Source organism: Lithobates pipiens, unplaced genomic scaffold (genome assembly GCF_037356315.1).
Source record: "Lithobates pipiens isolate NorthernLeopardFrog02 unplaced genomic scaffold, aLitPip1_a1.2 Scaffold_10, whole genome shotgun sequence".
Taxonomy (NCBI): domain Eukaryota; kingdom Metazoa; phylum Chordata; class Amphibia; order Anura; family Ranidae; genus Lithobates; species Lithobates pipiens.
The window spans coordinates 237,574,987-237,598,332 of record NW_027507686.1 but is presented as its reverse complement, the minus strand read 5'-3'; the positions used below and the strand labels follow the sequence as shown (position 1 = coordinate 237,598,332).

The 23,346-nt window shown below is 42.8% G+C and overlaps 1 protein-coding gene across 5 annotated transcripts in view; it reads left to right on the top strand.

Annotated features, from left to right (window-relative positions):
* LRRC4C (leucine rich repeat containing 4C) overlaps positions 1–23,346 on the top strand; it is a 1,242,711-nt gene that overhangs the window by 590,311 nt on the left and 629,054 nt on the right. For 3 of the 5 annotated variants that reach the window (XM_077463200.1, XM_077463214.1, XM_077463222.1), the window contains one exon: positions 5,835–5,930. The gene's annotated coding sequence lies outside the window, so the exon portion shown is untranslated. Of the gene's footprint in view, positions 1–5,834; positions 5,931–22,955; positions 23,097–23,346 lie in introns of all 5 variants that reach the window. The other 2 variants (XM_077463207.1, XM_077463230.1) reach the window with 1 other exon arrangement.

Sequence of the window (23,346 nt, the reverse complement as noted above, 5' to 3'; positions counted from 1 at the left end):
GGCGGGCTATCAGTTCTGACAAGCCAGCCGTCAACCGTTGGGCAAGAGGGTTATCCGGCGTCATCATTTTTTTACGCTCGAACATTAGGCCCACGGAAGCCTGCCTTTTTGCAGAAAAACGTGAGCTTGGCGTGATGGAAGGTGGAGTGGAGGACAATTGTGAGGAGAGAGGAGAAGTAGAAGACGAGGCTGGACGGTGAGAGCCTGCAGTGTGGCTTTGAGTGTTCCGTTGCTCCCACTCGGCTCGGTGATGGCTGCTCTTGTGCCTTCTTAAGGCGGTCGTCCCTAGGTGAGTGTTGGGCTTACCGCGACTAATGTGTTGACTGCAAAGATTGCAGATGGCAACGCTATTGTCAGCAGCGGACACGTTAAAAAAATCCCACACTGCGGAGCCATGTGCCGGTGTCCTGGGAGCGCCAGATATGACCGTACATGGTCGATGACTCGCTCCTGATTCATTTGCAGTCTGCTTTGTCCCTCCTGTGCAATGTAAGTTAGTCCTGCTTCTCCTCCCTATCTGCTGGTCCATATCTCCCTCTGAACTCCCCTCCTCTTCCTCTCTTGTGGGCACCCACGTGACATCACTAGACACGTCATCATCAATGTCACCTTCCCCACCGCTATAAGTAGAGATCTCGGAGTAGGCAGCAACACCGGGGACCAACCTCCTCCTTGGGCTGATCTGGGTACTGTCGTCAGACTGCTGAGTAGCGGTTGTTGCTACCTCCTCTTCCTGATCCAATACCAAGAGTGGCTGCGCATCAGAAATGTCCTCTTGATATGGATCGGAAAATAATTCCTGTGACTCAAGCGGAAGGTATGTGGTGGTGGTGGTGGTGGTGTTGTTAGTGGTAGTGTCTTTGGGGGTGCACATAGCAGAGAGTGAAGAAGAGGGTGCAGATCGAGAGGATGAGGAGGGTGCAGAAGAGTAAGGCTGAGTGAGCCACTCAACCAAGTCTGGTGCGTCCTTTAGAGTAATTGAACGCACCTTCTGCAACTTCCCACTTTGGCTCAAGGCTGTTGCTCCTGCCCTACCCCTACCACCCCTGCGGAAGGGCCTGCCTCTTCCTCTGCCTGTCATTTTTTAAATGACCCTGTGACAAAACGCTTAGTCCCTATACCAATGAAGGACTGCTGCAGTATAGGGACCCTGTGACAAAACGCTTAGTCCCTATACCAATGAAGGACTGCTGCAGTATAGGGCAGCGGTCAGCAGTGGTGCACCTCAACCCTATCTATTGTGGACCGATACCGGTCCTTACAGAACAGCAGACTGTGCCTCACTCAACCCTATGTACTGTAGCACCCTTCACCAAGTTACCAGTCCTTATAAGGACCTTTGTGGACCAAGTAGGTTGTGTGTGACTGATTAGCAGACTGTACGTCAGTCCCTATACCGCTGAAGGACTCCTGCAGTATAGGGCAGCGGTCAGCAGTGGTGCACCTCAACCCTATGTATTGTGGACCGATAACAGTCCTTATAGAATAGCAGACTGTACCTCACTCAACCCTATGTACTGTAGCACCCTAGACCAAGTTACCAGTCCTTATAAGAACTTTTGTGGACCAAGCAGGTTGTGTGTTAGTGATTAGCAGACTGTACTTCAGTCCCAATACCAATGAAGGACTGCTGCAGTATAGGGCAGCGGTCAGCAGTGGTGCACCTCAACTCTATCTATTGTGGACCGATAGCGGTCCTTACAGAACAGCAGACTGTACCTCACTCAACCCTATGTACTGTAGCACCCTACACAGACCAAGTTACCAGTCCTGATAAAGAGCTTTGTGGAACAAGTGAGTTGTGAATGTTTAGCAGACTGCAGCAGAAGGGCAGCAGTCAAGTATAATATTCTTTCTATATTTGGAAGAAAGAATATTATACGTGTACAAGCCTATTACCGTACCACTGATACCAGTCCTGAAAAGAACCTTTGTGGAACTAATAGTAACAGCAAGTCTTTAAACTGACCCTCACTGCCTGACAACACTGCTTCCTTCCTGTCCCTATACAAAGTGGCAAAAAAGAGTAGACTGGAACGATTAGTGGTTACTGGAACAGCTCTTTTGTGGACCTGATAGTAACAGCTAATGATGATGATGATGATGATGATGATGATGATGACTAATCTTGCTGTCCCTAAAATAGCAGCACACAGCGCCCTGTCCCTTTCTCTAAACTGACAAAAGACACTCAGGCTGCTGCAAGAATCAGTAGCACAGCAAACCTATATACACCTAACACCTATACCAGTCCTGAAAAGAACTTTTGTGTACCAAATAGCTAGCGTTTTATCTGTCCCTACTCCACACAGCAACCTTTCCCTATAGTGACAGAAGAAAGAATGTAAAATGGCCACCGGATCGGGTGTATTTATAGGTTAGGGGGAATGTCCAAGTGTCCATGTGCTGTCATGTCTCAATTGGCTGTCCTGTACCCCATGATAGACGTGTCATCATAGGTCAAAGTTCTTTTACACATTAAACACGTAAGTCCGCCGGGGCGAACGACGGGAAAAGGCGAGCGAATGAGCGGACCACGAACGACCGAAATTTGCCGCGAAACGACCGCCGGGCGAACCGTTCGGCCATCACTAATAATTAATAGAGAGAGGCCCAGGAGATGTCATGCACCACGTTGGACTTGAACTCATAGAGTGCCTTCACTTTTTACAAAGTTGCTGGATTCCTGGAATTCTGCTTTAAGATTGAAAAAAAATAATGAAAAATACCAGATTGCATGCATAAACATATCAGTGAAGATGTCAGATCATATATTATGTATTATTTTTCAGCAAATGCAAACTTCCAAAATAAAAATAAAAATAAAGGAGCCGTAAAATCCAATAAACGTTTGGCAATGAGTATGCAATTTTCTGCATTGCTATAAAAGTTTAGAGTGAATGATTTTTAAATTCCTCAGAACTGCAAATTGAATCCTAGTATCCTTAAAGTGTATAAACCTGTGTAAAGTCTACCTAAGCTGCAGGTCTGGATAAGAATATTTTATGAATTTTTAAAAGAACCCTATGCCGTTTTTTTATTTTTCTTAAAATGATAGTACACTTATGTGTACTGTTCCTTCAATTAAAAACACCAAAAAAAAAAACTCTGGAGTAGGGCTTTCCCTAAAAATTTATATCAGAGCATTATCTAAGCATGCAGCTTATCTGGCCAGGAAAGGGGTGGGGGCAGCAAATGTGTGCTCTCCCTTGTGAACCATAAAAGGCAATTTGCCTTTATGGGATAGTACCATGCTGTTCCCCCCCCCCCCACTTTCATGGCACCTTATTCCAATTTTGAGAGGCGCAAAGGCCTCATCTCCACATTGTGTGCCCCAAAAGGGATGTGAGGGTCTGCAGTTGGGACTTATCAGAATATCTGGACTTCTAACCTTTGTGAATGTTGCCCTTTAAAGAGGAGTTCTGCCCCCAGCCCAAATATTCAAAAGTCAGCAGCTACAATTACTGTAGCTGCTGACTTTTACCATTAGCGCAGTTACCTGTCCATGGATCCAGATGTGTCCTCACCCGAGCTGATTCTTGAATTGGCTCTCGGGTGCTGGCGCCACCATCTTGGCTAAGGGAAACCGGCAGTGATGCCTTGCAGCATCACAACCAGTTTTCTACTGTGAATGCGCAAATCGCACTGCGCTCTGTGAATGGGGCGGCTGCGGGGGGGAAGGAGGGAGGTCCTAACTTCTGTCTCACTTCGCCACTGTGAACTGAGTCAGAAGTGAGAGCGGGTACCTGTCAAAACCAAAAGGTGCTAAATGTGGCAGCAGGAGGTGGGGGGGGGGGGTAGGAGGCAGAATAGTGGAGCTTCCCCTTTTGGGTGAAGTTCTGCTTTAACCACTTCAATACTGGACACTATCACCCACTTTCTGCCCAGGCCAATTTTCATCTTTCACCGCTGTCTAGCATAAGACTTCCTCTGTAACACTTTTTTTTTGTCTCAAAAGTTTTATTGAAGTAAATATCAGTATACAATCCAACAGTACAGGTTCCATAAAAAGTGTTGTCAGGCATAATCTGGCATATTATCACATTCCACAAGTATGAATGAAAATGCGTATTCAGTACAACATTTCTGTTATTTACCCCGACCCTCCCCCCCCCCCCTTTACCTAGTCTCCTACCATACTTATCTGCAGTGCTCTAGCCCAGAGGGCCACCTCTCCATATATTAAGTCCAGAGTCAACTATCATGCTAGAGAAACAGTCTGTCCAAGACTAAATCTACTGGGCTAAGACCAGGGCTAAGACCAGGGATATCTAACCATACTGACCAGGTGTGTGACCCATACCGCTTCCATTTCATACCACACTGTAAAGATTGCAGCTCCTTATAATGCCCGTTATCTCAAATAGGACTATGACCCGTGAATTCTGTAATACAGTATGTTGTAGCTTTTTGCCCTTGTTCCACACCTTCTGCATATACAAGAAGGTGAGAAAAATCTTTTCGGATTTAGCGTAGGCCAGAGCTTCCAAGCCCACGGCCACACTGTACATCCCCATGACATGGTACATCAGAGCTGTGGTTGGATCCCTTGTCCCCCTTTCACCGGCTGGCTCCACGGGCAAAGCCAGAGCAATGTGTAAAGCCACTGGGTAAAGCCAAATCCCCACTCACTTTTTTTTTTTTTTTGCAGTTGTTCAAGCTTTCAAGCTTAACCCTCGGAGGTTTATTAAGCCAAATAAAGGAGCGGAACAGCAAGTTTATGATGCAAAAGGTTTTAAGCAGGACAACCATGGGAGTATTGTGAAGGATGTAGAGGAGCTGTGGCATAAAAAAACATTTTTATGAGGTTCACTCTTCCTACCAATAACATTCTAAGCTTAGACCATATTTTGGTTTTATCCCTTATTCGACCCAGTAGTGGTGATAGATTGAGGGTAACATAATCACGAGGCTGTGAGGTAGCATACACCCCCAAATATTTAAAAGAGGAGGTCACAGGAATATTTTGAAGTGTGCCACCCTGTCCACCAGCCGAAGAGTCTAGCAATAAGATTGAGGATTTGGTCCAGTCGATCGCCAAGCCCGAAAATGTGCCAAACTTGGTAATGACAGCCATAGCTTCTCTCAGGGAATCCGACGTGTCCCCCAAAAGTAATATGGCGTTGCCAGCATAGAGCATGAGTTTTTTCTACAATTATTTTTATTATTTTTTACAATATTATTTCTAATTATTTTTTAACACCTCTATGAGTAATCCCCAGTGGGCAGGACAAAGGCATGGCTTGCAGAGGAGCAATGGCTGAGGACACTTCCTACTCTCTTCTTACATAGGCTGGTTGGGAGAGTGGCATCCTTTTCCCCTATACGCCTGATACTTTCTGGATGAGTTTATCTTAACGTCGGCACCCCTATTCCTGGAGACCAAGGGAAGACCTCTCTTTCCTGCTTAGAGTGGCAGTCCAAGTCACATCTTAGTATTTTAGATGTATTTCTCCATTGGCTTCTGCTGCAGCTCCTAGCCAGTTCTAAAATTGAACCTAGTATGCTTACTGCAGTATTCCTTTGGCTGTAAATAGTGGATTCTTAGCTAAAAACTGGTGAGATAGAAGAGGTTTGTAGTTCTACAAAAAAAAAAAAAAGCTCCTCTGCTTGCATTGTATAGTGAAGCAAAGAAATCCTTTGAGGGCAACACTGTATCTAGAATAACACATGCAATGAAAGCAGAATTTAAAAATGCTGATGGGGGGCAGAACCGGAGAAAGCAATACTGTATATCTGCACATTAAAATGCATCTTTATGTATGGTTGACATGATGCCTTTAAACCGACATGAAGATCACATGACTAAAATATGTTTCTTTGCTTCTTCACAGGTAAACAGTCCACTGTGGAATACTGGCAGACTGAGTGACTTGGCACTAATGGGCGACTCCTGATTTTTGAGTGCATTTGTATGGCAGACATATCAGGTGAGTGATGTCCTATACTTTAAACTTTATTAACAGACGTATAAGAGTTTAAAATGATACAAGCTGATACCAGATGCCTAACACCTTTGCCTAGGTAGATATTAAAGCCTTGTTTAAAAAACAAAAACAAACATGTTATACTTACCTGCTCTGTGCAGTGGTTTTCCTGGATGGCTTAAAGAGGGAGTCCACCTAAAAAAAAAATATTAAAAGCCAGCAGCTACAAATACTGCAGCTGCTGACTTTTAATAAATGGACACTTACCTGTTCCAGGGTCCAGTGATGTCGGCAGCCGAAGTCGAGCAATCACTCGGCTCTCGGCTGCTTCTGCCGCCATTCTCATTGAGGGAATCAGGAAGTGAAGCATTGCAGCTTCACTTCCAGGTTCCCTAGAGCGCATGCCCCTGCGTGTCGTAAGTGGTCCTGCTATCTCCTGGGACCTGTGTGTTTCCCAGGAGACAGCGGGGGGGGGGGGGGGGTGAGAAGGGGCGTGACTCCCACGGGAGTCTATACCCAGAAGTGGGTGCAGATACCTGTATTATACAGGTATCTGCACCCCCTCCCCCTCGAAAGGTGGCAATTGTGGCACCGGATGGGGGGAGGAATCAAATGAGTGGAAGGTTTTTTGTTTTTTTCGGTGGAACTCTGCTTTAAGTAGGCAGGACTTATGAGCAGGATATCATCAACAGCTGAGTAACTGTGGAGAGATAAGAGCTGGCAATTAGCCGTCAGCTGAGTGGCCAGCACAGAGAAGGAAGGGCTGAGCCCAGCCCTGACAGGCTTGTGCACATCACTGGAATGGATGGACTCAGGTAAGAAAAAGGGGGGGGGGGTGCTCTGGGGGCAGCTGTAGCACAGAAGGTTTTTCCATGAGACTTTTTAGCAAATGAATCCGAAATGAATCACATTTTTCAGTTCTGTGTATCTCTAAAAATCACCCTCCCAATTGACACAGGAGCAATCAGAGGCGATGCCACAAGAGGACACCACCCCAACATCCCACAGATCAAACTGATATTGAGAAATCTGTCTATAATATAGAAACAAGTAGATGTCTACTATTAACACCTGTACATACAATCAGGGTTACTGCTTCATTTACTGTATATCATTTATTTTATTTATTTTTTTCATTTTAATAATCCTACTTTAATAGCTAAGCTTCATCAAGTGCCACACCACTCTTCAACGAAGAATCCAGCGTACAAAACAATGGGCTCCCATAAACCTAGTTTTCTCTGTGCTAGCTAAGTATGGGCAATCAATTATCCTTTCTAATGGAATTTTCAGTCATTCAATAAAACATCTGAAATATCTGAAGTGTAAATGACTTCTTTATACAAGTTGAATGCTGTAGGACTTGTATGAGAATGTAAAAGGATGACAAAGAAAACACAATGCAAGTTTTATTTACAATAGGCATGTTAGTGATCTGTACTAATAAACCGAATAGTCCAAGTGACAAGACTATAATATGAAAGATAAATCACACACGCTCCAAGAGCCGTTGTAGTCGTCACTCATGTTGTCTAAGCGTCCCCATAACTTTGCCAATTAGCCCAGGCTTATGCTGAGGAATCCGTGTTCAGTGAACGCTCATTATTCGGGATGAGAGATTTTTAAAAGGAAATTTTTCGGCAAACTTTTGGCTAACGTTGTTGATAGGGAAGGAAAAATTAAGATAATTCTTTTTTTTTTTTTTTTTCAAAAAACTGTTTTATTTATATATTTAGACATAGGCAAATGCAATGCATTACATGTACATAAACGGGAAGATTTCGGTCTTCACAAGTAATGCCGCGTACACACGATCAGATTGTGCGGCGTACTTAGTCTGGCGAAAACGCATTTCACCGGACAATTCGATCGTGTGTGGGCTTCAGCGGACTTTTCCAACGTGAAGTCCGGCGGACTAAGAGTATTTTTGCACTCCAATCTTCCCGTCGTACTTGGGTTTCAGCGGACAATACGTTTGTCAGTATGCTAGTACGGCAGACTAAGAATGACGCATGCTCAGAAGCAAGTACGAAAAAGGAAGCTATTGGCTACTGGCTATTGAACTTCCTTTTTCTAGTCCCGTCGTACGTGCTGTACGTCATTGCGCTAGCAAACACCGGACTTTCTGTGTGTCCGTGTGTGTCCAAGTCCATTCGGTAGAAAGTCCGCCGGATTATCCGTCGGATTGTATGTCGGACTAGGTATGCCAGACAATTCGATCGTGTGTACACGGCATAACACATACTGTTACACAATCACGCCCTGCGTTAAAGGCAACAGTGGTTACACGTCTGATGCTATTAGAACATTATAAGTGCATCGATATAGTTATAAACAAAATATATAAACTTGCATATATGAAATAGGAGTCTCTAGGAGACTCATAGTGAAAAGAAAGGAAAGAGAGAGGAGGAAAAGAGAGTAAGAGGTCATCGGGTTGGCTCATCTACCTGTTCAGTGTGGATCCTACCGGAGGTGCCACAGCTCCCAGACCTTACCATGGACCTCCAGTCTGTTCTGCATTCTAGCAGTCATTTTCTCCATCATTTCCACATCCTTAATGGTAAATGGTTATTCCAAATTCCACATCCTTAATCTTGGCATGCAGGTCCTCGGGGGAGGGAGGGGAGCGCCGTTTCCAATTTAGTGCCACGAGACAGCAGGCCGATGTGAGGATATGGTCGTACCAGTTTCTTATAGGGTACAGAAATTTTCAGTGGTGACAAACCCAGTAGGAAAAATTTCAGAGTGATGGGGATTCGTCCTTCGAGGAGGCGGGCTAGCAGCTGCTGGTCCAAAAAAGGGCGATCAGTGGGCAGCTCCAGTAGATATGGAGGAGGGTACCTCTATCCCCCAGGCAGCGCTAGCAGCAATCGGAGCTAGTAGGGTAAATGACATGGAGTACATCTGGGGTCATGTACCAGAAGTAAAGGATTTTATATGTATTTTCCTTGTAAAGTGTACAGAGCGAGCTTTTCGCCGCCTGGGGCCAGATCACCCACCATTGTTCCATTGGGATCTCCATGCCAAGAGCATTTACCCATCTGATCATATAGGCGTGTTTGCCCATAGATTCCAAGGGACATGGGTTCAGTATTTTGTTTATGTTGGATATTAAGCCCTTCTGGGCAATACCCACCAACACTAAGTTTTCAAAGGTTGTTGGGGGGAAAGAATTGCAGATTTGGTGCAATAGTCAGGGTGTAATGACTTATTTGGAGATACCCATAGAACTCCTGGTGTAGCAGATCAAATGTGGCCTATAGTTTGGCAAAAGGTAGCAATTTGCGAGACCGGGGATCCTCTTGGTGTTTTTTAAGGGTGCAATGAGCTTTAAATGGCTCCTGAGGGTTACAAAAGATCCTTTTAGCTATCCTGGAAAGGATGGACAATGTTTCAGGAAGCAGATTCCCTTTAATAAGTTATATCCAATTCTCACCTGGTGAGATCTGACTTGATAAAGGGGACCTGCTCCCTGAAACATTGTCCACTCTCTCCAGGATAGCTAACAAGAGGTTTGGCCACGTAGTCCATCCTTTCACCTCCACCAGTCACCTGGAATCCTTTTTATCCAAGCCTTGGGAATGGTAACTCTTTTTGTAACAATGTTTCTATAGGAAGTTCACAATATCTGCTACACTATAATGATGTGTTTTTACTACACTTGGGGGTTGATTTACTAAAACTGGAGAGTGCAAAATCTGGTGCAGCTGTGCATGGTAATCAATCAGCTTCTAACTTCAGCTTGTTTAATCAAAGGGGTTGTAAATGCTCGTGTTTTTTTCACCTTAATGCATCCTATGCATTAAGGTAAAAAAACACCTGGCAGTGACCGGCCCCCCAGCCCCCCTATTTTACTTACCTGAGTCCTTTAATTTCCCATGGGACATGCTCTTCCTCTGCCCAGGGTTCTCGGTTCTTGATTGGATAGAGTGATAGTAGCGCAGCCATTGGCTCCTGCTGCTGTCAATCAAATCCAATGACGCAGCGCTGGGGGGGGGGGGGGGCTGGGCCGAGTCCGGCATTCTGTGTCTATGGACGGAAATGCTGGACTCTGGAGAGTGCATGCAAGGTAACCCCCCTGGGAGAGAGCTACAATGCAGGGAGGAGCTACCAGCGCCACCGGGAGACCCCGGAAGAGGATGTCCGGGGCCACTCTGTGCAAAATGAACTGCACGGTGGAGGTAAGTATGACATGTTTGCTATGTAAAAAAAAAAGAAAACTTGAAGCTTTACAATTACTTTACTTGAATTGGTAGAAGAAGCCAAACATTCCAGAAAATCCTTAGGTAGTCAGTACTACACTGGCATATACAAAATACATTTAATTATGTTTTAATGAATGTAGAGCTGCATTAATTTGTGTTTTTTTTATGTGTGCCTGGAGTTCAGCACTAGGTTTTTTCAATCTGAGGATGGTACAGACTTTTCAGGTTGTATTACACAGCCCATTAAATGAATCTGCAGATCAATTTAATCCAAATCAAAATAAATATTTTATTCATGACTGCCCTGACAATAATGACTGTTTATATGAGCGTTTAGAATAGGTTACACCTTGGTCAATTGTCATTCACACAAGGTGCCACACTTGATAGAGGCTCGGTTCAATACAGGACTTTGCTGCCCTAATAGAAAATGCAAAAGATGTAATTACACATAACAACAGGCTGACCTGCTTGTCATTTTCTGGCTGATGAAATGCTTCAAACAAAACTTCAGGCTCACTTTCTTTCCTAAATTAAACAGGGATGTGCTCTAAGTGCTTTTGCTCCAAGTGATTGCTTTCTGATGTTTCTTTGCTGCTCACAATCTGCTGCTGAAGTTTTAACTAAGCCCATTGCTGCTGACTTACTTCCTACTGGATGACAGTGTCATCTAGCCTCATTGTCCGTGGCCTCGCAATCATTAATTGGTAGGAAGAGTCAGCGCAAAAAAAAAAAAAAAGCAAGTCGATAGTTTGAATGGCAGAGGCGCCTGATGTGGTTGTTCAAAAGATGGGCATGAGTTATCTGCTTTAGGAAAACATTCAATTACTTTACTTCTACGACTGAAATGGATTTTGTGGCTTTAAATAGCCACCTCCTTGATTCAAGCTAATAAATGTTACATGTAAACTATGCTTATATGTCAAGGTGTTGTTGGGCATATTGTAACCAGGCTTTTTTGTGGAACTTGTACAGTAAAGGCTTCCTTCTGGCAACTTGACCACGCAGCTCTTTTTTGTTCAAGTATCATCATATTGTGCTCCTTAAAAACAACCGCATCTTTTTCCAGAGCTGCCTGTATTTCTCCTGAGGTTACCTGTGTGTTTTTTTTTTTGTTTGTTTTTTTTGCATCCCGAACAATTCCTGTGGCTGAAATCTTTCTTGATCCACCTGACCTTGGCTTGGTATCAAGAGATTCCCAAATTTTTCACTTCTTATTAAGTGATTGAACAGTACTGACTGGCATATTCAAGGCTTTGGATATCTTTTTATATCCTTTTCCATCTTTGTAAAGTTTCATTACCTTGTTATGCAGGTCTTTTGACTGTTCTTTTCTACCTCCTCTTGGCTCAGTGTCTAGCCTGCTTAGTACATCCATATGAGAGCTAACAAACTCATTGACTATTTATACACACACACTAAGTGTGACTTAAAGGGGTTGTAAAGGTTCGTTTTTTTATTTTCTAAATAGGTTCCTATAAGCTAGTGCATTGTTGGTTCACTTACCTTTTCCTTCGATTTCCCTTATACATTTTTTTTTCTTTGTTTTCTTTGTCTGAATTTCTCACTTCCTGTTCCCCGTCAGTAAGCTGTTCTGGCTGACTAACCACCAGCTCAGATGATGGTGAGAAGTTTACTGAGGAGAAACAGGAAGTGAGATATTCAGACAAAGAAAAAAAACATTTAGAAGGGAAATCGAAGGGAAAGGTAAGTGAACCAACAATACACTAGCTTAGAGGAACCTATGTAGAAAATAAAAAACGAACCTTTACAACCCCTTTAAAAAGTAGGAAATTAACCTTTAATTGCCACTTTAACCTGTGGGTGCCACCTTCTGTGTCTGTACCAAGGCCAAACATTCTAGGGTATGTAAACTTTTTATCATAGGCATTTGGGTGATTTCTGTTATCATTTTGATTTAAAAAGGATCCAAAAAACTATGTGATAATAAATGGCTCCATGTGATTGCTAGCCTTCAATAAAAGACAGTGTTTTGGCATCATCAGTCATATTTTCAACATTAAAGAGGAAGTAAACCCTGATGAGTTTACTTCCTCTTTGATTCCCTGCAAAGGTAAAGCATAATGGACTACTATGCATCGCATAGTAGTCCATTATGTGTCACTTACCTGACACAGGAGCCAGCGAAGTCACCGCTGTCCCCTTGTGTACGGAGCCTCCATCTTCTTGGTGGGTCTCGCTGCTCCGGCGCTGTCATTCGATGGAGCCGCGATGACGTCACTCCCGCGCATGCGCACGGGAGCTGCCACTCGCAGTATATAGCCGTTAACAGCGGCGCGCTCAGTGCTCCTGCGCACCGCTGTCTACGGTGTAGACAGCAGTGCCTGTCTTTTGGCAAATATCTCCTAAACCGTGTAGGTTTAGGAGATATTTCTTGGACCTACAGGTAAGCCTTAATCTTAATCTAAAAGTGCAAACCACCATGTGCCTAAACTCTTTAGAAATGCAAGTGCCAAACAGTGGTAATTTCATCAACAAATTTGCTTTTGTCATAAACTTTCATCAGTGGCATTTTTACAGTGATGAAATCGAAATGAAAAGTACACCACATTTTTGTCCTCTGATGAAAACTATGACGACAATCAATTCCGTTTTCGTTAACAAACAAAAATGTGAGTCAGGGACGTTTACTCTCAGAACTTCCAGCTTCCTCTGGATGGAGCCTGGCATTTGTAGATAGGAGGCTGTCCGCGGACATATCAGTCAACTAAAATGTACTGGAGATTTAGTCGACTAAATACGACTAAAACTAAAACACTTGCAGAAGATGAAAATGGGACTAAAACTAAAATGCCATTTTAGTCCTAAAGCCGCGTACACACGGGCGGACTGTATGGCCAACTTAGTCCGTCAGACAATCCGACGGACAGTCCGTCCTACTTTCGAATGAACGGACTTGATCACACACGGATGCACAAACAGTCCGTCGAAAGCTTGCGCGATGACGTGTACAGCACGTACGACGGGACTAGAAATAGGAAGTCCAATACACAGCAATGCAACCTTTCGCCGTGTAAATCCTTTCTGAGCATGCGCCATACTTAGTCCGTCGAACTAGCCTAATCACGAGCGGATTGTCCGCTGAAACCAAAGTATGACGGACAGTATTACGGAAATTCTGAAATACTTAGTCCGCCAGACTGCACGCTGAAAAAGTCCGCTGAAGCCCACACATGAGCGGACTGTCCGCTGAAATGTGTTTAGACGGACTAAGTTGGCCAGACAGTCCGCCCGTGTGTACGCGGCTTAAGATTAAAACCAAATCAAAATTATCTGCCAAAATTAACACTGGTGCCAAAGCAAAGTGTGTTATGGCAAGCAGTTAACCTGCCCCTCTACAGAAGCTCCTCCAATGAGAATTGGGATCTGCAGTCCTAAAAGAGTTGCACAGGTCAAAGTACGTTCTGCAACTCCTTGCTTACAACCTGACCAGAGGCCAGAGGCTTTCAGTGCAGGGATTTATTTCTCCTCTAAATACCTTAACTCTACTGAAAACATTTTGTTCATGTGACCACAAAGTAATCAATAAAATTAAGGTATTTACAGAGCAAACAAATATAAATTAAACCCTGCAAATTTAACACGGGAATAAGGAGGCCTATAAGAACTGAAAACTGAAATTCATCTTACCAAGAATAAGCTAGATGTTAGCTCTGAGCCCGCTGGAGGAAACAAAGTATCCAAATGATAAGGAGGAAAGTTAATGTTCTATACATGGTACAAAGTGCTTTTAAAACCCAATAGAAGTTTAATTTTTAATTGTATATTTAAGTAAAGCTTGCAGGAAAATTAGAGTTATGTTAATCTGTTACTTTAATTGTCTTGCCTAAATTATCTAAAGTGCAAGTAGAATTCCATGTTCAAGGACAGAAGGCGGTCGAGAAGATCATTCTTGTTTTCTTCAGGATCTACTTTCTGAACTCTCCAAACACGTTATCTTTAACCAAATGTGACTTTCAATAAATACGTCTAGACTTTACACAACGTGTTTGGCGCTTTCCACGCTGCCTAAAACTTACTTCTATAGCAGACCCAAAGCATAGTTCACTCTTAGCCCTTGTACACACGGTCGGAGATTCCGACGGAATGTGTCCGATCGGACCGTTTTGTTGGATATTCCGACTGTGTGTGGTCTCCATCGGACTGTTTCCGTCTGAGTATCCGACGGACCAAATTTTCTAACTTGTTGGTAAAATTTTCCGACAAAATGCTCTGATCGGACACACTCCGATCATGTGTAGAGAATTTTGATCGGACAAAGTGCCACGCATGCTCAGATCAAATTCCTACACCAAAGCTATCGGCTACTAGCCTGAATGTAGTCCCGTCGTAATGAAATAACGTCATCACGTTCTGCACGATCGGATTTCCCGACAACTTCGTCCGACTGTGTGTATACAACAGTTTCGGACTAAATCCATCGGACAAAATCCGACGGATTTGGTTGTCGGAATCTCCGACCGTGTGTACAAGGGCTAAAACTGAGCATCTTTGATCATTTTTCCAAGCATTTGCGTGTTTTTGAAAACATTTAGTGCAGTTTTTTTTTGTTTTTTTATATCTATAAATGTCATTTTTGTTTGATAACTCCATACTTAATTGGAATAAATCATGGCAAGAAAAAAGTTTTCAGTGCAGGTAACAGATTCCATTTTTCAAATTTGTGAGGTCATAGCTTATAAGGCTTCTAAAGCTAGGTACACGCTGTAAGAATATCGATTTTCGTATAATGTGTACACAAGTTTTGACATCCGATTCAATTTTTGCAAATGAAAATTTCCGAAGGGACAAACTCCCCCCCCCCCCCCCCAAACAAAGAGAAAAATCAGATATGAAAAACTGTGCATGAACAAAAAAAACAGTAAAGAACATAAAAAAAACTGAAAATTTCCTATCAAATACTTACCGTAATTTTTCTTTCCTGATGGGCTCCATGGCAGCAAACGTTTGGGTAGCCCCGCCCTCACTCCTACCCCATAGGACCCCACTCCCATACATTTTCAGGCTTAGCCAGAGGCTGCGTTCTGCAACTAGCCAGCTCATGACATTTGGAGGGAACTCCTGCTGTCAGGAAGCCTATCAGGAAATTAAAATTACGGTAAGTATTTTCCATTTTCCTGACAGGCTCCATGGCATGGCATAAATTTGTGAACTAACTAGCCCAAAAAACAAGGATGGGATGCCAACAACGGTAAGGTTTCCAACATAGCACTTATCCAACAGAAACCATATGGATAAATACTAACAGTATAAGGAAGCTAGCTACACCCCACAATGAGCCAGAACAGCCTTAACCACATAAGGACCTGAAGATTTTCCCCCTTAATGACAGGCCATTTTATGCGATACGGCACTGCATCACTTTAAGCCCCTGTACACACCGTCGGACATTCCGATGGAAAATGTCCGATCGGACCGCGTTGTCGGATAATCCGACCGTGTGGGCTCCATCGGACTTTTTCAGTCGGAATGTCCGACCAACAAAGTTTGAGAGCTGGAAATAACATTTTCCGACAACATGATCCGATCGGACTTTGTCCGATCGTTTGTAGAGAATTCCGATCGGACAAAGTGCCACGCATGCTCAGATCAAATTACGAGACCAAAGCTATTGACTACTAGCCTGAACGTAGTCCCGTAGTAAAGAATGAACGTCATCACATTCCGAACGATCGGATTTTCCGACAACTTTGTCCGACCGTGTGTATGCAACACCAGTTTCGAACAAAATCCGTCGGAAAAAATCAGACGGATTTTGTGGTCGGAATTTCCGACCGTGTGTACAAGGGCTAATAGTACTGAATGTGATTTAGTTATAAACTAATAGAGCAATATTATTGTGTGAAATGTATAACTGTTCTAGTACAATAACTGTTCTAGTACAATTTGTTTTAGAATTTTCTTTTCTTTACATTTTGGAGAAACCAAAAGCTTTTCTATCCTGTAAACTTCATTAACTTTTTAGAGATCCATTCTCCAAGATGGGCATGTGGGAACTGGTCACCCCTTATTGTTTAAGTACCAACATCCCCAATGCTTTTAAACTAGAAAAAAAAAGTGTATAGAAGAAGCTCCAAAAAGGATTTTTGAGATGGATTTCCATTAACTGACAGAGGGAAAATCCATACTTTTCCACTTTTAGACCCCTTTCACACCACACCGCCCATAGCGTGGGCGGTAAAACGTCGCTATTTTTAGCAGTGTCTTACCGCCAGATTTGTGGCGGATTTGCAGCGCATTTTGGCCGCTAGCGGAGCGCTTTTACACCCTCGCTAGCGGCCGAGAAAGGGTTAAAACCGCCGGCAATACGCCGCAATGGCGGCATTTTGCCGGCGGTATTACATCGCTGCCCCATTGATTTCAATGGGGAGCAGCGGTGGAGGAGCAGTAAACACACCACTCCTTCACCGCTCCAAAGAAGCTACTGGCAGGACTTTTCCCTGACTCCCGCCAGCGCACCGCTGTAGTGTGAAAGCCCTCGGGCTTTCACACTACAGACAATGGTGCAGCTTTTTTAGGGCGGATTGCAGGCGCTATTTCTAACGATATAGCGCCTGCAAAACGCCCTGGTGTGAAAGGGGTCTAAAACTGAGTGAGAGATTTTTAGACATATGTAACTGACCTTAAAGAATATGTAACCGATCACATGCTTAGTCAGAAATTAATTCTTGCAGATGCTCACCTCCTTTGCAATCAAAACATGTAGCCATAAATATGTCCATTACAGATTTGTAATGAGCCTGGGATGTAGTAGAATTGTCCTGGTCTGGGGTCTTATCAGAGTTGGTGGCCCTGGTGTGAAAGGGGTCTTAAGGTATACAGGCCTTGGCAGCATTTAGTAAGTGGATGAGTAGCGGATTTTTATAATGTTTCTTCTTAATTGGGCGACTATGTGGCAGATGAGGTTTAATGTTGATGAATGTAAAGTTATGCACTTGGGGGCTAAGAATATGCATGCATCATACATGCTAGGGGGAGTACAACTGGGGGAATCCATAGTGGAGAAGGATCTGGGGGTTTTGGTAGACCATAAGCTCAATAAAAACATGCAATGCCAAGCTGCTGTTTCCAAAGCAAGCAAAGTCCTTTCCTGTATTAAGAGAGGTATGGACTCCAGAGAGAGAGATATCATTTTGCGCCCCTGTTCAAATCTTTAGTAAGACCTCACCTGGAATATGCCGTTCAGTTTTGGGCACTAGTTCTCAAAAAGGATATCGAGGAACTGGAGAAAGTGCAGAGAAGGGCAACCAAACTGATAAGAGGCATGGAGGAGCTCAGCTATGAGGAAAGATTAGAGGAACTAAATTTATTCACTCTTGAGAAGAGGAGAATAAGGGGGGATATGATCAACATGTTCAAATACATTAGGGGTCCATATAGTGAACTTGGTGTTGAGTTGTTCTCTGTACGGTCAACCCAGAGGACATGGGGGCACTCTTTACGTCTAGAGGAAAAGAGATTTCATCTTCAAGTACGGAAAGGTTTCTTCACAGTTAGAGCTGTGAAAATGTGGAATAGACTCCCGCCAGAGGTGGTTCTGGCCAGCTCAGTAGATTGCTTTAAGAAAGGCCTGGATACTTTCCTGATGGTACATAATATAACTAGGTACTAACATAGGTAAAGTTGATCCAGGGAAAATCCGATCGCCTCTTGGGGGATCAGGAAGGAATTTTTTTCCCCTGCAGTAGCAAATTGGAGCATGCTCTGCTGGGTTTTTTTTTTCGCCTTCCTCTGGATCAATTGTGGGCATAAAATTGGGTATTTGGATTGTACGATTATTTTTTATTTTATTTATTTGTTTTTATTTGTTTTTAAACAATGCAAACTTGCAAATGGTTGGAGTGCATTATTGTGGAATCTTGAGACCCCGTTCTGCTGGTAGGAAAAGTGATGCCACCAAAGCCTTCCCAAAGGCTGAGGCCAAGGTACTTTCTGTGGGGGGCTGGATGGTTTATTTATAAATGGCATTTTGTGAAAGCCATTTGTCTTAGGGGGGACAGAGGGCTGGCAAAAAAAGTGGACCTTTCCATTTCCCATGGAAGGCTCACTTTAAAAACATAAAGGCCCCATAAATGGGTACAAAATAATTCTGACTTCATTTTTAAATGGACTAAATAACACTTATAAATTAGTACAAAGTGCAGGACTCCTCGAGATGTGCTGTGGATGAATGGTCTGTGGTCTGCAGGTATAAATAGCGGTATATCCTTTGCAGTGGACGTAATTATATTCTTTATTACATGAGTCAGAGGTTTTGTTACACTTCATAAAATACTGCATTCAGACTTGCGTTTCCCTTTTTCCTTTAACATGCTGCTAGACGCTATAGAAAATCTGATGTAAATTGGCACGTTTAGGAATGATAATGGTAGACAAGAGAGGTAATCTAGTGCTCAAAATGTAAAAACAGAAATCGCCAAAATAAAATCTTAAAGTTAACTTAATGCAAATAAAAATGACATAAATTAGTATAGCCCATTATTAATAGACACAACACTAAATTTATTTTTTTAAATGGATCAGTGCAGGTATCTGGTGGATAGTGAAGCACACATACCGGTAAATGATTTGCAGCTCATCTAGTCAAAAATAGTATTTTTGTTAGTAATAAACGAAATATCCCTAAACATTTCCCATACACAGCATCAATAAGGAACCATGTCATGGTTATCTCTCGCCGTGACTACTGCAACTCAGGGGCGGACTGACAACTCACGGGGCCCCCGGGCAATAGGAGATTATGGGGCCCCCCAGGCAATCAGACATTATGAGGCCACACAGTATACACAAACACACACAGTATACAATAACACAGTATACACAGACATGTTTCTATTGACTGAGAAGGTACTGGAGAGGTGGGGTAGCTATAATCTAAGAATTTTTAGACCAAAAGGATGTTGGTAAGGAACATTTCAGAGACAGATGTAAAAAAAAACACAGATTTTTACATACTTTCCCTGGTTTTACTGAGGTTGGCAACCCTGATGGGGCCCCCTAGTGGGACGGGGCCCTCGGGCAGTGGCCCAATGGTCAGTCCGCCCCTGCTGCAACTCAATCATTGGCTTACCTTTTAAATAGGTTATCTCTCTTCAGTCCATCATGAATGCTGCTGCCAGTCTCATCCACCTTACAAACCACGAATGCACCGTACACACGACCGGACCTTTCAACATCAAAGGTCCGACGGAACAATTCCGGCAGACCATTCGATCGTGTGTGGGCTGCAGCGGACTTTTGATTTGCAAAAGTCCGTCAGACTTTAGAAATGGAACATGTTTCAAATTTGGCCTCATGCTCTCTAGCTCCCTCGTCACCTCCTCCCATACTCGCCTCCGGGAACTTCTTCCGAGCCTCTCCCATCCTTCTAAAATTCCCAACCCCAATCTGTCTGACTATCTCCAACTTTATCCACTTTTAGGTGATCCCTTAAAACTTTTCTCTTCAGATAGCCTATCCTGCCTCCACCTAACAACTGTACTTTCAATTTCTTCATCGGCTCATCCTCCCACAGTTATGACCTTTTGAGTCACTTGACCTTCTCTCCTAGATTGTAAGCTCTAACGAGCAAGGCCCTTGGATTCCTCCTGTATTGAATTGTATTGAAACTGTACTGTCTAACCTAACAATGTTAAGCGCAGAGCAAACTGTTGGCACTATATAAAACCTGTATAATGCCAATAAAAATGCCAGTTACATGGGTTGGGACAAACAAAATAACACCTTTGCGAGTGGTTACAACAGTCAGCTTTTATCCATTGAGACGGCTCTTTCTTTATTTTTCAACAGAAATGATCCCCCAGGAGATTTTAGCGATAGTTCCAAGGCCTGATCAAGAAGTATTTTTTGTCCCCCAAAATGTGTTTAATACTGTTTATCTTCTTGTCATGGTGTTATTAGCAATAAAGGATCTATGTTTCTATGGACTCTTAAGATGTACATTTGGCACCCATAGGAATTTTTTTTAAATTTGAGTGGCCCCTATATAGTGGTGCACTCTTGTTGAAGAGCTGCCAAGGTTATCACGTTAAACCACCACCTTTTTTCTTACGGGTGAAAAATCCAGGTTCAGCGCCTTATGTCTACTTCATATAAAACAACATGTCCCGCAGAACAAGGTTATCACCCTGTTAAAGGAAGTGGAAATACAATGGATCCACCAGCAGGATCAACCCATCATAAATTATGTTTCTGAGGTGTTCTGAAAAACAGAAACTGTTGTGTTATGTGGTTGACAGACTGCATCATATACATCTACAATCTACATTTTTTGTTTGCCCATAGTTACATGGTAAATTGAACTTCTCCACCCTTTAATGATTCAAAAAAATGATATTATCAGTGCCTTAGGATCCTTTTACATCTGCAGCGGTGTCTAATGCCTCCACGAAAAGGATTGAATTGCATTTTTTATTATCACACATCAGCTTTGAATTGTGTGATCACACTGCGACTGTGGGCCTAGCGTTTGGCTCGCGGTTTCATTCATTTACGTGGGAGAGTTTGGCAGACACCGCCACCTCTTAAGGCCCGTACACACGATCCAAAAATCGGAAGTGAAATTTTGTCCGAAGTACAATCTGCCGATTTTCAGATCGTTAGTATGGTGTTTTCGATAGTCAATTCCTATTTTTCACCCGACAAAAGCTGGATGTGCAGACTTTAAAATTTTTGTCATACGTGAACTCAACGTCCAATTTTCGTTATAATTAGTACGGTTTTCGTCCTAAGAAAATCGTAAGAGCAAGACTACGCATGCTCAGAAACGAAAGAATACATACAAAACAATTAAACACATTACGTCACTTCTGAAGTTGTATTCTGTCGTACAAAAATTTTCGTACAGTGAGTAATGTCTTCACTTTTGATATGAGACTAGCATGCAACAAAAAATGGACGAAACCACCGTCCAAAAATCTGATCGTGCGTACGAGGCTTTAAACTCGCCACGTAGCGAATTTGATGTGTACCCATCCAAGCACCATGTCTGTTTGTAAGTGCAAGGTTAACCACCCATTTTTACTGCTCGCTGGCCACAATAGTGAAAGGAGCCTTATAGTTGAGCATAGTGGAAAGATAGCGTTGGACCCATAGGGTTATCTTACTGGTATTGTTATCTTAAGGTATGATGTTGGTGTAAATGATCTGGTTCCTGGGCAGGCAGCTTATACACCCCAGAGGATCTCCACAGTCTCCTTGGCTTGTAGTGTAATGTAAGAGAATTTAAACCGAAGCCCCACAGGCCTGATCAAAGGGGTGCTTGAACTCCTGAAACACTTTGGCTACTTTTTTGCCTACTTTTTTTGGATTTTCCCCCTGACTTTTAATGGAGTAAAGTTGTATCAAGAGCCTTATGCCCCATACACATGATCGGAAATTCCAACGGAAAAAGTCAGATCGGATTATGTTGTTGGAAAATCCAATTGTGTGTGTGTGGGCTCTATTAGACTTTTTTGTTGGAATTTCTGACGGAAAAAGTTTTAGAGCTGGATCTAAAATTTTCCAACAACAAAATCCGATCTGACTTTTTCTGTCACACAAAGTGGGGGGGAGTACCCGCTAAAAGAAAAGAAAATGAAAGAGAGAAATGAGGGTTAAAAAGAAGAGGAGAAGGGACATCTTGGGATTATACCTACCTGTCTTCCTTGGTTGGGAAGAGGCCCTAGGTATGGTCAATAATAGAGATTTCAACAACAGTAATCAAGGTTTTGCAACATTTCTAAGATATAGAATACATACTTGTTTGTTATGTAAAATCTACTGTATGGGTCATAACATATTAGAAATTTGTCTATGAAAGAGCACCACCTGGATTCAAAGCATTTATTTTGGCAGCCATTTTGTAGTATGGTGTTTCTCTGAAAAGCAGGGTCTTGAGATCTCTTTTAGTTTCGGGTAAGGTGGGTGGTAGTGGAGTGTTTAAATATATTCCTACGAGCAACGAGTAAGCTTATGAGTGTCCATTGGTAGTTTCTTTGTAGCATCAATGTAAGTTGGACCCCTGAGGGGTTCCCCATTTTTGGGGGAACCAAATAGGAGGAGCATGAGATCCTTTAGAACTTGGCAGTCGGTTATTCCCTGTATAAATGATAGGATTTGATCCCAGTATTCTGAAATGGTCGAACATGACCAAATACGGTGGAATAACGTCAGTCTCGAGAATGAGCACCAAGGACATATGGCCTCCTTTGCTGTTGGCTGGTTGGTGGAGAATGGGATATAGTCTCTATGAAGCAGTTTGAACTGTGTTTCCCTCCAGTATTCATTTATTACCAATTTGAAGGTAGTTGCCTATCCTTCTAGTATTTTGGTGTGTGTCCAAGTCCGTTTATTCAGAAAGTTTGTCGGAAGTCCGCCGAAAGTCCGTCGGAAAGACTGTCGGACCTAGTCTGCTGGAAAGTTCGGTCGTATGTACAAAGCATTAGAGAGCAAAACCATAAAAGAAAAATGTTCTACCATACTAACAATTGATAGTATAGAAAAATTAAGACCATTTGTACACCGTGTAGACCATTTGTAGACCATGTGTAGACCATGTAAACCATATGTAGACCATGTAGACCATTTGTAGACCATGTGTAGACCATGTGAACCATTTGTATACCATGTAGACCATTTGCTCCTACTGGAACAGTATCATCTTAAAGGAAAAGAACAGGGCATCTACACAGTTATTATGATGCACAGTGCTTTAGCAAACTAAATGTCATCCAGTTTGGGTTTCCATTAATTTTATTGCAGAATTGGGTTCATATGGAAAGAAGTGCACACCTATATTAAGCCATCTCTATTCCTACAGAGTCTTCCATCGAAAAGGATTCTGTGCCAAGCCAACACTCGTTTCAGTTCCTTCTTAGCAAGAGACAACACTACCAGCTTCCTATCCTGTGTAGATGTTTAGGTATTAGTGGTCCCTGCTTGTCTTAGTCTGAAGGACTCGGTAAGTCTCCTTCTACATTAAAAAAATGTTTCACGGGAGTTTTTATTTTAGTAATTATTTTAAGTTGTTTTCCAATTCTAACAATAAAATATACATTCCCTAGTAAACTATTTGTTAAAATTCCTATCCAAACAATTGCAGTTTACTACTTTCTATGCTGCTGGATCCTGCTCTCTTAGCCCTTGTACACACGGTCAGACATTCCGAAGGAAAATGTCCGATCGGACCGTGTTGTCAGGATAATCCGACC